The following is a 16,368-nucleotide window of genomic DNA, read 5'->3' as shown; positions in this document are numbered from 1 at the left end:
TAACAAATGCAATATGCAAGTATGTAGGAATCAATGCACAGTTCACACAAGTGTTTGCTTCTTGAGGTGGAGAGAAATAGGTGAACTGACTCAACAATAAAAGTAAAAGAATGGTCCTTCAAAGAGGAAAGCATCGATTGCTATATTTGTGCTAGAGCTTCTATTTTGAAAACATAAAGAGAGCATAAAAATAAAGTTTTGAGAGGTGTATGTTGTTGTCAACGAATGGTAGCAGGTACTCTAACCCCCTTGCCAGACAAACCTTCAAAGAGCGGCTCCCATTTTATTTTATTTTTGGGTGGCACTCCTTCCAACCTTTCTTTCACAAACCATGGCTAACCGAATCCTCGGGTGCCTGCCAACAATCTCATACCATGAAGGAGTGCCTTTTTATTTTAGTTTTATTATGATGACACTCCTCCCAACCTTTGCTTACACAAGCCATGGCTAACCGAATCTTCGGGTGCCGTCCAACAATCACATACCATGGAGGAGTGTCTATTTTTGTTAATTAATTTGGGACTGGGAATCCCATTGCCAGCTCTTTTTGCAAAATTATTGGATAAGCGGATGAAGCCACTAGTCCATTGGTGAAAGTTGCCCAACAAGATTGAAAGATAAACACCACATACTTCCTCATGAGCTATAAAACATTGACACAAATCAGAGGTGATAAATTTTGAATTGTTTAAAGGTAGCACTCAAGCAATTTACTTTGGAATGGCAGGAAATACCATGTAGTAGGTAGGTATGGTGGACACAAATGGCATAGTGTTTTTTGGCTCAAGGATTTGGATGCATGAGAAGTATTCCCTCTCGATACAAGGCTTAGGCTAGCAAGTTTATTTGAAACAAACACAAGTATGAAGCGGTGCAGCAAAACTCACATAAAAGACATATTGTAAACATTATAAGACTCTACACCGTCTTCCTTGTTGTTCAAACTCAATACGAGAAATTATCTAGACCTTAGAGAGACCAAATATGCAAACCAAATTTTAGCATGCTCTATGTATTTCTTCATTAATAGGTGCAAAGTATATGATGCAAGAGCTTAAACATGAGCACAACAATTGCCAAGTATCACATTATCCAAGACATTATAGCAATTACTACATGTATCATTTTCCAATTCCAACCATATAACAATTTAACGAAGAAGAAACTTCGCCATGAATACTATGAGTAGAAACTAAGGACATACTTGTCCATATGCAACAGCGGAGCGTGTCTCTCTCCCACACAAGCATTTATTCAAACAAAACAAAAACAAAAACAAACCGACGCTCCAAGCAAAGAACATAAGATGTGATGGAATAAAAATATAGTTTCAGGGGAGGAACCTGATAATGTTGTCGATGAAGAAGGGGATGCCTTGGGCATCCCCAAGCTTAGACGCTTGAGTCTTCTTGATATATGCAGGGGTGAACCACCGGGGCATCCCCAAGCTTAGAGCTTTCACTCTCCTTGATCATATTGCATCATACTCCTCTCTTGATCCTTGAAAACTTCCTCCACACCAAACTCGAAACAACTCATTAGAGGGTTAGTGGACAATAAAAATTAACATGTTCAGAGGTGACACAATCATTCTTAACACTTCTGGACATTGCATAAAGCTACTGGACATTAATGGATCAAAGAAATTCATCCAACATAGCAAAAGAGGCAATGCGAAATAAAAGGCAGAATCTGTCAAAACAGAACAGTCCGTAAAGATGGATTTTATTGAGACACCAGACTTGCTCAAATGAAAATGCCCAAATTGAATGAAAGTTGCGTACATATCTGAGGATCACGCACGTAAATTGGCTTAATTTTCTGAGCTACCTACAGGGAGGCAGGTCGAAATTCGTGACAGCAAAGAAATCTGAAACTACGCAGTAATCCAAATCTAGTATGAACTTTACTATCAAAGACTTTACTTGGCACAACAAAACACAAAACTAAGATAAGGAGAGGTTGCTACAGTAGTAAACAACTTCCAAGACACAAATATAAAACAAAGTACTGTAGCAAAATAACACATGGGTTATCTCCCAAGAAGTTCTTTCTTTATAGCCATTAAGATGGGCTCAGCAGTTTTAATGATGCACTCGCAAGAAATAGTAGTTGAAGCAAAAGAGAGCATCAAGAGGCAAATTCAAAACACATTTAAGTCTAACATGCTTCCTATGCAAAGGAATCTTGTAAATAAACAAATTCAAGAAGCATAATGCAACAAGCATAGAAAAACTAGACAAGCTCAACTTCAAGATTTTAAGCATATAGAGAGGTGTTTTAGTAACATGAAAATTTCTACCACCATATTTTCCTCTCTCATAATAACTTTCAGTAGTGTCATGAGAAAACTCAACAATATAACCATCACATAAAGCATTCTTATCATGAGTCTCATGCATAAAATTATTACTCTCCACATAAGCATAATCAATTTTATTAGTACTAGTGGGAGCAAATTCAACAAAGTAGCTATCATTATTATTCTCATCATCAAATATAGGAGGCATATTGTAATCATAATCAAATTTATCCTCCATAACAGGTGGCACCAAAAGACTACCATCATTATAATCATCATAAATAGTAGGCAAAGTATCATCAAAGAAAATTTTCTCCTCAATGCTTGGGGGACTAAAAAGATCATGCTCATCAAAACCAGCTTCCCCAAGCTTAGAATTTTCCATAGCATTAGCAACAATAGTGTTCAAAGCATTCATATTAATAACATTCCCATTAGTATGCATATAAAGTTCCATGGGTTTTTTAATTCTCTCTTCAAACACATCATGTCCTAATTCAAGATAAAGTTCATAAAGATCTCTCATATTTTTGTTGTTTTCCATTATGCCTAACTAGTGTAAACAAGAAACAAAAAGTTGCAATTGCAGGATCTAAAGGAAATAGCTTCGAGCACAAACACAATGGCGCCAGAAAAGTACTACCTGGAACCGAAGTATGAGTGCCTTTTACCTTTCCTCCCCGGCAACGGCGCTAGAAAATAGCTTGATGTCTACGCCCACTCCTTTTCCTGTAGACAGTGTTGGGCCTCCAAGAGCAGAGGTTTGTAGAACAGCAGCAAGTTTTCCCTTAAGTGGATCACCCAAGGTTTATCGAACTCAGGGAGGAAGAGGTCAAAGATATCCCTCTCATGCAACCCTGCAACCACAAAGCAAGAAGTCTCTTGTGTCCCCAACACACCTAATAGGTGCACTAGTTCAGCGAAGAGATAGTGAAATACAGGTGGTATGAATATATATGAGCGTGCAACGGCACCGGAAAAAGTGCTTTGCCCGGGACATAAACAAGCGGTAATGCTTGTAGCAACAGTAATGCGAGTAAAACGATAAACAAGCAGCGATAGCAGTATTTAGGAACAAGGCCTAGGGATCAGACTTTCACTAGTGGACACTCTCAACATTGATCACATAACAGAATAGATAAATGCATACTCTACACTCTTGTTGGATGATGAACACCATTGCGTAGGATTACACGAACCCTCAATGCCGGAGTTAACAAGCTCCACAATTCAATGTTCATATTTAAATAACCTTAGAGTGCATGAAAGATCAATTCGACTAAACCAAGTACTAACATAGTATGCACACTGTCACCTTCACACTATGTAGGAGGAATAGATCACATCAATACCATCATAGCAATAGTTAACTTCATAATCTACAAGAGATCATAATCATAGCCTATGCCAAGTACTAACACGGATGCACACACTGTCACCATTACACCGTGCAGGAGGAATAAAACTACTTTAATAACATCACTAGAGTAGCACATAGATAAATTGTGATACAAAACACATTGCAATCATAAAGAGATATAAATAAGCACTTCACTATGCCATTCATAACAGTGAATAAGTATTCTGTGAAATATAGCCTAAGAGACCCACACGGTGCACACACTGTCACCTTTACACACGTGGGACAAGGAGTCTCCGGAGATCACATAAGTAAAATTCACTTGACTAGCATAACGACATCTAGATTACAAGCATCATCATATGAATCTCAATCATGTAAGGCAGCTCATGAGATTATTGTATTGAAGTACATAGGGAGAGAGATGAACCACATAGCTACCGGTACAGCCCCGAGCCTCGATGGAGAACTACTCCCTCCTCATGGGAGCAGCAGCAGTGATGAAGATGGCGGTGGAGATGGCAGCGGTGTCGATGGAGAAGCCTTCCGGGGGCACTTCCCCGTTCCGGCGGCGTGCCGGAACAGAGACTCCTGTCCCCCAGATCTTGGCTTCGCGATGGCGGCGGCTCTGGAATGTTTCTGTGGGTTTCGTCGAACGTATCAGGGTTTTCGCGACGGAGGCTTTAAATAGGCGGAAGGGCAAGGTCGGTGGACTTCTGGAGGGCCCACACTATAGGGGGGCGCGGCCCCCCTTTGGCCGCGCCGGCCTAGGGTCTGGTGGCCCTGTGCCCCCTCTCTGGCGGTTCTCGTGTGTTCTGGATGCTTCCGGGCAAAATAGGAACCTGGGCGTTGATTTCGTCCGATTCCGAGAATATTTCGTTACTAGGATTTCTGAAACCAAAAACAGCAGAAAATAGGAACTGGCACTTCGGCATCTTGTTAATAGGTTAGTTCCAGAAAATGCATGAATATGACATAAAGTGTGCATAAAACATGTAAATATCATCAATAATGTGGCATGGAACATAAGAAATTATCGATACGTCGGAGACGTATCAGTTCCCAACTTAGTTGGAGGATTGGGACGCCTGGCGTCTTCAACCTTCGTACATTCCCATAAAACTTATGAGTTTATGTAGCCTCACTAGATTATATTCTATCATCTTGCAATAAGGTCTTAGATATCACATATATCTTATACCTTGCTTGTTTCTGAAAACAAAATTTTCAGCTCCTTAATTTTCAAACAGATTTGAACTTCAAGTTTCACGGAGACAAGATGACTTTAGGTACTAATTGAAACCATAGCTCTTTGAATCAACAATGTGAGGTTTACTAAAAGTTTGTAATAGGACTTAATCATTTCTTGATTCTTTAACAATACGGTACCAGTCCGTAAAGTTTCTTGTCAGACTTAACATTATTTCTATCTCAATTACAAGACTAGCGCATGGTAGAAAACGGATGCCAATACTACAAAATTAATTCAAAATACTACTCAGACTATGTTCATGATAATTAGTTCATATTTTAATCTAATTACTAATGAACTCCCACTTAATACAACATCCCTTATATTTGTTAAGTGGTACACGATCCAAATCCACTACACCAAAACCGATCATCACGTGAGATGATGTAGCTTCAATGGTGAACATCAACATGTTGATCATATCATCCATATGACTCGTGTTCAACCTTTCGGATTCCTGTGTTCCGAGGCCATGTCTGTACATGCTAGGCTCGCCAAGCAAACCCAAGTATTCCGCGTGTGCAACATGGCTTACACCCGTTGTATGTGAACGTAGAGTCTATCACATCCGATCATCACGAGATGCTTCGAAACGATGAACTGTAGCAACGGTGCATACGAGGGGAGAACACTTTATTATCTTGATATTAATGTGAGGGATCATCTTATAATGCTACCGACGCGATCTAAGCAAGATAAGATGCATAAAGGATTAACATCACATGCAATTCATAATGTGATATGATATGGACCTTTAGTCTGTGCGCCTTTGATTTTCATCTCCAAAGCACGGACATGATCTCCATCATCAACGGGCATGATCTCCATCATCGTTGGCGTAGCGTCTAGGTCCATGGCGCCGTCTTCATGGTTGTTCACCGTGTGTAGCAACTATTACAACTACTTTGAAATAATACTACAACATGAAATATAAAGACAACCATAAGGCTCCTGCCGGTTGCCACAATACAATAATAATCATCTCATACATATTCATCATCACATCATGGCCATATCACATCACCAAACCCTGCAAAAACAAGTTAGACGCCTCTAATTTGGTTTGCATATTTTACGTGGTTTAGGGTTTTCGAGTAAGATCCAATCTACCTACGAACATGAACCACAACGGTGATACTAGTGTTGTCAATAGAAAGAGTAGATTGAATCTTCACTATGGTGAGAGAGACAGACACCCGCAAAGCCACTTATGCAATACAAGTTGCATGTCGAGCGTGGAGCAAGTCTCATGAATGCGGTCATCTAAAGTTAGCCCGGGCCGCTGCTTCATCCCACCATCCCGCAAGATGCAAAGTACACGAACTAAAGACAACAAAAGCATCAATGCCCACAAAACCATTGTGTTCTACTCGTGCAACCAATCTAAGAATAGACACGGCTCTGATACCACTGATCGGGATTCGTAGCATAGAAAACAAAAAAATTCCTACCGCAAGAACGAAAACCAAGCCAAGATGCAATCTAGTAGATGGGAGCAACGAGAATATCATGAAACTAACCCTTGAAGATTTCCAAAGCCTACGAGATTAGATCTCGTTGTTGCAGAAGATGATCACTTGCCGCTTTCAAAAGCGCGTAGAAGATCTTGACGGTGCCACAGTCGGGCAGCACCTCCGTACTCGGTCACACGTTCGATGTTGATGACGACGTCCTTCTCCCCGTTCCAGCGGGCAGCGGATGTAGTAGATCCTCCTCGGAATCCCGCCAGCACGACGGCGTGGTGACGGTGGTGGTGGAGATCTCCGGCAGGGCTTCGCCGTAAGCGCTGCGGGAGAAGAAGGAGGAGGGAGTATCTAGGGTTTGGGAGAGGGGGAGCTAGGGATGCGACTTGTGTACCTCTTGGGGATCCCCTTGCCCTCCTTTTATAGGTGGAAAAGGTCCTTGGGTCGTCCAAGACCTGCCCCCAAAGTTTGGGAGAGTTCTGGTAGGTTTCTGTCAGCTGAAACCTACTAGAACTATGACTCTTTTGCCAAATCCGAATCTGCTTTAGGGGAAACTTCTTAACCCTTAAGAAAAACATGGATACACCTATTATGGAACCCTCCGGACTTCCTTATACAGCCCGGGTCGTCCCGGACACTTCCGGAACCTTCCACAATATTCCGGACTATACCGGTCCTTCCAAAACCTTCTACAAGCTCCGGTCAAAACACCGGATTTTTTCCGAACCCCGGAAAATGACTTCCCATATATGAATCTTATTCTCCGGACCATTCCGAACCTCCTCGTGATGTCTCGGATCCCATCCAAGACTCCGAACAAAACTTCGAACTCTATTCCATATTCCATATCTACTTAAAACGACATCAAACTTTAAGTGTGTCACCCTACGGTTCGTGAACTATGCAGACATGGTTGAGACTCTTCTCCGACCAATAACCAATAGCGGGATCTGGAGATCCATAATGGCTTCCACATATTCAACGATAACTTAGTGATCGATTGAACCATTTACATATTATACCAATTCCCTTTGTCTCGCGATATTTTACTTGTCCGAGGTTTGATCATCGGTATCTCTATACCTCGTTCAACCTCATCTCCGACAAGTACTCTTTACTCGTACCGTGGCATATCATCTCTTGTGAACTATTCACATGCTTGCAAGCTAATTAGACGACATTCCACCGAGAGGGCCCAGAGTATATCTATCCATCATCGGGATGAACAATATCCCACTCTTGATCCATATGCCTCAACTCATACTTTCTGAATACTTAATCCCACCTTTATAACCACCCATTTATGCAGTGACGTTTGATGTAATCAAAGTACCCTTCCGGCATAAGTGATTTACATGATCTCATGGTCGAAGGACTAGGTAACTATGTATTGAAAGCTTATAGCAAATGAACTTAATGACGTGATCTTATACTACGCTTAATTGGGTGTGTCCATTACATCATTCATCAATGACACAACCTTGTTATTAATAACATACAATGTTCATGATCACGAAACCATGATCATCTATTAATCAACAAGCTAGTTATACAAGAGGCTTACTAGGGACTCCTTGTTGTTTACATAACACACATGTATCAATGTTTCGGTTAATACAATTTTAGCATGGTATGCAAACATTATCATAAACACAAAGATATATTATAATAACCATTTTATTATTGCCTCTTGGGCATATCTCCAACAGGTACTGCGCCCCCCGCTCCATGCGCTGGCGCTGGCGCTCGTCACACCACCGCTGGGGCATCTCCTCCGTCCGGTGCCACCGCGACTCTTCCTGGGCAGCGGCGTCGATGCCGAACTGCGAATCCGGTGGTGGAAGTGGTGGCGGAGGAGATGGCGGTGGAGGGAACTGGCCAGCGCTGGGGCGGTTCATCATTGTGAAGTGGTGTTCGAGCAACGAGGGTTGTGATTGTGGCAGAGAAAGGGGTGCTGGAGGCTGTGGTGGTTGCCATTGAGCCGGGGGGGGGGGGCGGGGGGGGCTTTTATAGACGCCGGCGCCGGGAAGAAAGCGCGGGAAGAGGCCAGAAGCGGCGGGAAGAAAGCACGGGAATCCGCGGTGGTGTGCGAACACCGGCAACGCGTGGAGGCTGCGCAACACCGACGAGACGTCTCGCCTGCCCCTCTGTAACATCCCAAAAATTTCAAAACAAACAAAATGAATTTCCCTAGTTCCAAATTTTGGAACCAACAAAAACTTTTATTAAAATAAGATTGATACATATAGATCTTGTGTTTTGCCATGATGAGTGTTATTATGCTTATGTGCTAAACCCTAAAACCCTAAAGTGGTGAAGATCACCAACCCAATAAAATAAAAGAGAAAGAAATCAAATAAGAAAAACCTTAAACCCTAATCTTCTCCAAAAATCATTTGGATCTATTTTGAGAAACCCAAAATAAAATAAAAGACATATGGGGGCATATAGCCCTAATAGGTAAATCTTGAACCCTACCTTTATTAATTATGCTAAATGGTGGTGAACCATTGTGAACCCCACGAAACCCTAAACCTCACCCCTCTTTTCACCATACTAGTTAAAATGAAATAGAAGGAAATTAAATAAGAAAAAGGTATATGTGCCTATGGCTATTTTTATAAATCTTTACCCTATGCTTTTCTACTTTGCTTAGAGGTTTGGAAAACCTTCATACACCTTACCTAGTACCTATCAAACCAAATCCAAGTGGTTTCCAAAGAAAATTAAAAAGAAACTAAAAATGCCATAGAGGCATATGAGAGTAAAATAGCAAATTTGTGAATTTAAGAATCTTGACCCTAATACATGTTGTGAATGGTTGGATCACTTCCATATACCATTTCAACACTCAACAACACCATTTTGGGTCAAGCAAAGTCAAATTAAAAATCAAATGCAACATATGCATAGAAGCATATGTGACACATAGCCATTTCACCAAACTTTGACCTATGACTCTAAACCTTGACCAAATGATGGGAAACCATCTCTCAACCTAATATAACACTAAATTGACCCTAACCCATGTCCAAGTGAAGCAAGGGGAACAATTTACAGAAATAATAAAATTTGAACCTCACCTCTTATGTGTTATGGCCAATTTTGCAAATCTTTGATCAAGACCTTTTGAAATGGATTCAATGGTTTGAAAATGTTTCTAAACTAATAAGAATCACATTAGAGTCAACAAAAGTCAACTCAAATGGGGAGAAATCAAATAGGGAGAAAATCCCCAAAATTCACTCACATACACTTAGCCAAATTTGCAAATCTTCAACCAAGGCCACCATTGCTTGATCTATTGTTTGTAAAACTCTTATATATGATAAACAAACACAATTGCATCAAAGAAACAAGAATCAAATCAAAGGAAATCTCAAAACCATCTCACATGTGATGATGGTCATTTGTGTGATTTTTAACATGATCCCCTCTTTACCCCTCTGGCTTTGACTTTTCTTCAACCAAACTTGGTCAACTATGACCATGTCATCCAAGACCTTGTCAAAGTGAACAACTTTCATGTTGACCACCATACCTAGTGTTGACCAGGTTGACCAGAATGCATTTGACAAGTGGAGACTTTGAAACAAAGAGAAGATGACCCACTTTTTGAAAACTTGCAAAACAACACCAAATTGACCACCACCACCACCATTCCATCTCTATGAATATATGAATGAGATCCACCAAAGGATTTTCCAAAATTTGAAAACATTTCTCTTTCGGCCATTTTCACAAACACCTTGTGAGCAGAATCAAATATGAAGCCCATGCTAGGATTTTGGTTGGACCAAGTCCAACCCTGGCCCCTCTCTGCTGCCCTGGAACATCCTCTCACCCCTCAGCATCAGTCTATCCACTTGCCAGCCCTGCACCTTGCTCAGCTTGACCAGAACACCATCATGCCGAGCTCTTGTCACCCACCATGCCATCCCTTCCTCCTCTCACATCCATCTCCCCTCACCATGTCAGCTGCCTTCCCCTGACCCTCCTGAAGCTGCTCCTGCAAGCCATTGACCAAGATGACGTCGACATTGCACAGGACCTGCGCGCCCAGACACGCCCAGCACCTGCCAGGATCGGCATGGACGCACGCCAGGACGCCCCGGAGCGCGACAGGACGTCGTCGTGCCCCGTCGACTCAGCGCTCGCCTTGACCTCTCCTTGCACCGGCACGCTCACCTCGACGTCAGGAACCAAGTGGACACGCTCCCCTGACCTCGCACGCCCTGTCGCCGTCGTCACGGACGATGACCATCCGCCACTGCTGCCAGAGTGCGAGGACGATGACGATCGCCACAGACCGCCATTTTCTGCGCCGTCAAGTCCCACACACTCACAATGACGTCGCCTACCCGCCTGCGTCAGCTCCCAACCCTCTCGACCACTGTATCGCCGTCGTCACCCTGGACATGCTCACACCCCCCGGCCTCGACCGCCAGCTATAAAAGGAGGGCGCCCCTGCCTCAATATTCCACACCATCTCGCTCCCCTACCTCTCCTGAATCTCCTCGACCTCTTCCCCTCTCCGATTACACCCCACCTCGCCGGAATTTCACCGGAGACCGCCGCCGCAGTAGCTTGACGGAGGAGAAGCTCCCGGCCACCCCAGCCGCTCCCTCGACCCTCCTTCGACTCGTCGTCGTCGACAACGCCGTTCGCCCGCCTCGCCGACCTCGCTGGACGTCGGTAAGCCGCCCATCGCCACCCCCTCGCCGCCGGTAGGGTTAGCTCCTCGCTGCTCCTGCTCGCCGACGAGGATGACCCAGAGCCGCCCGATTCTCTTTTAATCTAACGGCTCACCTCACTGCGTACCGCTTCGCGTTTTAGCACCCGCTGACGCCTGGGCCCTACCTCGTCAGATGGCCCGCGGCGTTTAAAACGTTAGCTGGGCCGGCCCATTCGCTCCCTCGCTGTGCAGCCCACTTAGCCTTTCCCGCCAGCCCAACTATTTGAACTCAAATTTCCAGAATAGATAAATATTGCAATCTGATGACAACTTCAAAAATCAATAGGGACAAATCTACTTGGCCAAAATTTACCAACTTTATATTTTTGGAAAGCTTAGAGTTTTCTCTATCAAATGCCACTGGATTCAAACCTAGATCTGTTATAGGATTATAGTGGGAAAATAAACAAGACAGAGACTTTTCTGCCTTAGAAAAATTATTAAAAATCAACCCTTTTGAATTTTTAGGTGATTCCACCTCTCATAATTCACATTTCACAAACTCTATTTATTTATGTAAAAATATGATATAGGTACTGTGTATGATCATGGGCTAGAAGCAAAATATTGGCTAGGTAGTCAATAGCTAGCCCATTCAAACCTTTTCAAAAATAGTTTTTAAATTGTATGAGGTATAGCACCTCATTTAAATCAACTTCCCAAGTGGCCTAAAGTAATGTGATGACCCTTATTGTTTGGTCTCATATATGCTCACCTGAGGATATTAAATCAAATAGGATTTAAATAGCATGAGGTATGGAACCTCATTTAAATCATTTTCTCAAATGATAAGTATGAAGAGGTTGACTTTGGTCAACCTAGGTCATATATTGTTCATGAGAGAAATTAAATCTTAATAAGATAATGAGAGGAAATTATTTCTCTAAGTAATTAAAAGTAACACCTTAATTAGTATGAGAGGAAATTATTTTTCCTAAATAAGAAAACAACACATTTACCCACTTAATAGTAATGAGTGATGCTAGTTTACTTGTGTAAATTATATGAGGTGTTTCACTTCATTTAAATCTTGTCCCAAGTACTTTCATATGAAGTTTGAACCCCTGGTCAAATACTCTCACATGAAATACTTGGAGATTTTAAATCATAATAGGCATTATTAAATGGTATGAGGTATCCCTACCTCATTTAAATCATTTTCTCAAATGATGATGATGAATGGTTGACTTAGGTCAACATAAATTCATGTGTGATGGTTTGAGAAATTAAATCTTAAAGAAGATTCAATGAGAGGAAATTACTCCTCAAGAACTATATGGAAACTATCATTTACACATAAAATGAGAGGAAATTATTCTTCCTCAAAGCAAGACCACCAATGCACCAAATTGTATTAATTGTGTGAATAGAATAGTTTGTGTGAATATATGTGATGTTTTGGAATAGCCAATAAACTGTTTGGTGATTGTATCCTCGTATTCGTATTTTAGACGCTAGTACCGAGGAGTATCAAGAGGAGGAGGAAGTCTACTTTCAAGGAGAAGAAGACCACTTTGATCACCTCAACCACCAAGGCAAGCTAATATCAATGCAAGCTAATATCAATGCAAGCTAATATTCTTGCAAGCTAATATTCTTGCTAAGTGCAAAGCTCTACCGAGCAAGGCACACTCACCAATTTACTTTATGCTTCATGATCCCATCCCAAGTTTTTTTCTTACAAGCTTTTACTTTGATGATTATAACTTGCTTTTATAGTTAACTTTGGTCTAGAGATAGAATACTACAAGAGTATCAAGCTTAGCCTAGAAAGCTATAAGCTAGATAGCACCCCTCATGACTAGTTGCTAGTGCTAACAAATAAAATTGACTACTCTAGATGGGAACTTGTGAAATGAAATGACTTTGAAACCTCGGAATGATGATTCATTCTATTGAAAGATTTTGAAGGTGAATATGACTTGTGAATTGACTTGGTGAATTTTACGAAAACTGATGGTTGGGTTCGGATGCGATACCATTCCAATTTTACAAGTACCCCCACAATACCTGAATCTGGGTAAGGCTTAGCTGGAAACTTATGTATTCTAGTATGGGTTCCCTCCAACAAGCGTCATAGGGGTTATGCCGAGGCTGCCTCCGTACTAGTGAAGTGATGTGAAATGACGTGAAATGAGGTGAATGTCCGCCCAAGCCTCGTGCAGTTCCAGTGACTGTCTGTCTTCACTGGGAGGCCAAGCTCATGGGGAGAGGTGCCTATACTAGAGTAAGTAAATGAAAGGTTAGGATTGGTAGTTCGCGTACTGCGTATGATAAATCAGGGCCAGTTACCCCTGACGAACTATTTCAATTGTTGTGGCACAAGTGTACAACCTCTGCAGAGTTAAATCTATTCGAATAGCCGCGTCCACGGTTAAGGACGGTTGGAAAGGCCATACTGTTCCGTCATCAGACCATTTTCAAAATGTGACATGTGAAGGGTGACTGGTGACTTGAACTTGAAAAGGGTGAATGGTGAATTTGACATGAATCACACCAGAGTTGTGGGAATGACACTAATGTTCCCACTTGAGTTAGTTAGCAAATGAAGAGGCTTTTACTAAATGTTTGTGAACTAAAATTGGCTTTATGCAAATAAACTTAGAGCTTAGCATCCCCTTCCATAGTTGATAATACTTACCATTAGTATTAGTTTGCGAGTACTTTAAAGTACTCATGGCTTTGTCCCTGGCTATTCAAATGGCCAGACTATGAAGACGAGTACCAGAACCCGGAAGAAGGACAGCAGGACGTCTACGACAACTAGGATCACTCCTGACGTCAACAGTTGCCTGTGGAATAGATGGACTACTACTACGCTACTTCGCTTCCGCTATGTGTTTTGTAATTGATCAATAGATCAACTAGTATTGTAATGAGACTGGATCATGTGATCCCTTGTTGTAAGACAATTATGCGTTGTAATGAATGATGTGTTGTGATATTAATCTATTATGTCTCGCAAAAACAATATTCCTGGGATTGCGATGAATGGCATAATAGGCATCTGGACTTAAAAATCCGGGTGTTGACAAGTTGGTATCAGAGCCATTGTTTGACCTTAGGAGACCCTAGTTAGAATGGACGTCTTGAAAACTTAGTTTCAAAAACCAATGAAGTGCATATTTGTGAAAACTTGTTCTTACCCTTATCCTTGAGATCCTTTTTCAAAAAGATGAGAAATCTATACTCTACTTTCTTTGCAAGCCTACATAAAATTTTGCACACCTGACTACTTCTCTAATTTACTCCTCCTCTTTGTTCACAGATGACGTACCAATGGGAGTCCTATCAGCTTGGTCCCGGAGGCGACCTAAGGATCGAAAAGGAGTTGAAGCAACTAGTGGACAATCTAGGACACCCGTATCCCGAGTTCTTCGGAATACCCCTCAAAGCTCAGTTAGGAGAACCACCTCGGTGGGACGTTTCTACTGATCTACGAAGGAAGCTTGATGCCCCGGTATGGGAAACCATATGGTTTTCTGTAACGGGAAACACTTGGAAGGAAGGACTAGTCAAAGCTATGCAAGAAGCAATTTCCCGTCTGTGTGGACAAAATGAGGACAAGATCAAGAACACTCGTTTCATCTACTACCCAAGACATGACTCCATGGGAAGACCGATGACCATGCCCCCACCCCCGCAGATGAACCACTATGAAGCACCTCAGGACTTCAGGCAGTACAAAACCCGCAGGGATTTGGACAACGCCCTCGCCTCTCGCCAAGCACATCACCCGTGAAGACGAAGAATCCACCCTGAAGATGAGTATCACCCCAGCACTTAAGTAGGTGTGAGTTGTATCAGGATCCCCTTGTATCGTAGAGCGAATGAATGGTTCTTTAAACCAACGGTGTGTTAGATTTGTAATGTGTGATGCTTGGTATGAATGAAAAAGTGTTGTTGGTTTTTACCCCCGCAACACTACTCAAAATTTCAATTTGTGAACTTTTAAAAATTTAACAAAACAAACCATAGAAATTTCCCTCTTATCTTATCATCTACTCCGATGATCAGATGGCCCCACCAACCCGCAACGCCACCCAGGATGCCATGATGCAACTGCTGCAAACGATGATGGCAGACCGAGAAGTCGAGAGAGCTGAACGCCAAGCCAACATTACCGCACTGCAACAGATAGCTCAGAACAATCAAGGCCATGGAAACCACGATCACCCAGGATCGAAGCTAAAGAACTTCCAGAACACCAACCCTCCAATATTCAACAAGACCGAAGAACCCCTAGATGCTGATGACTGGCTCCAGACAATGGATAACAACCTCGAAGTTGCGCAAGTTGAAGCCGCAGAGAAAGTGCTGTTCGCCACGCACTACTTAGCAGGACCCGCAAGAGCTTGGTGGACCAGCACCCGTGCCATGAATGCAGGACAGATGATGACATGGGAAGACTTCAAGCTGAAGTTCAGCAAATACCATGTGCCCCAAGGACTGATCAAGAAGATGAGAGACGAGTTCCGGGAACTCAAACAAGGAAGGATGTCCGTGGTGGAATACCGCGACAGGTTTCTCACTCTGTCAAGGTACGCCCCGGATGAGACCGACACCAACGAGAAGAGAAAGGAAAGATTTCTGAACGGACTGCACGACGAGATGCAGACTGTGTTAGTGAACATTCCGTTCGCTGACTTAGAAGCCCTCGTGGACTCAGCCATACAGATGGAAGGAAAGCTACATCAAGCCAATGAGAACCGCAAACGCAGAATGATGAACCAGAATGGACCCAACAATGCCCAGAAGTACCGCAACAACTCCTCTGGAGGATTCGCCCCAAGATACAACAAACCCCCTGCTCAGAGTTATCGCCCCAACCACCACAACAACAACGGAGGACCCCCGAAGCCCGGAGGCAACAACAACAACAACAGCCACAACAACAACAACCACCCCAACAACAGCAACAACAATGGAAACAACAACAACACCAATACTGCCCCAAGGACTGGAAGCAATGCTGTTCCCGTCAACACTAAAGACAAATCCACCATCAACTGCTATGAATGTGGAGTTGTGGGTCACTACTCCAATGAGTGTCCCAAGAAGCTTGCCAAGATTGCCGCCAATACCGCAGCCCCTGCTCAGCAACAGCGCCGCTTTGCCGGAAGAAGAAACCAGAACAACAACAACGGCCGTCTCTACCACATGACTGCCACTGAAGCTCAGGACGCACCCCAGACCATGCCAAGTATGTCTTCCTATTAAGAAAATACTCAATCTCTCTTAGGAACCTAACTTTTC

The sequence above is a fragment of the Lolium perenne genome, chromosome 1 (genome assembly GCF_019359855.2).
Source record: "Lolium perenne isolate Kyuss_39 chromosome 1, Kyuss_2.0, whole genome shotgun sequence".
Lineage (NCBI taxonomy): Eukaryota > Viridiplantae > Streptophyta > Magnoliopsida > Poales > Poaceae > Lolium > Lolium perenne.
The sequence above is the reverse complement of the archived record's forward strand: the minus strand, read 5'-3'. Positions refer to the sequence as shown.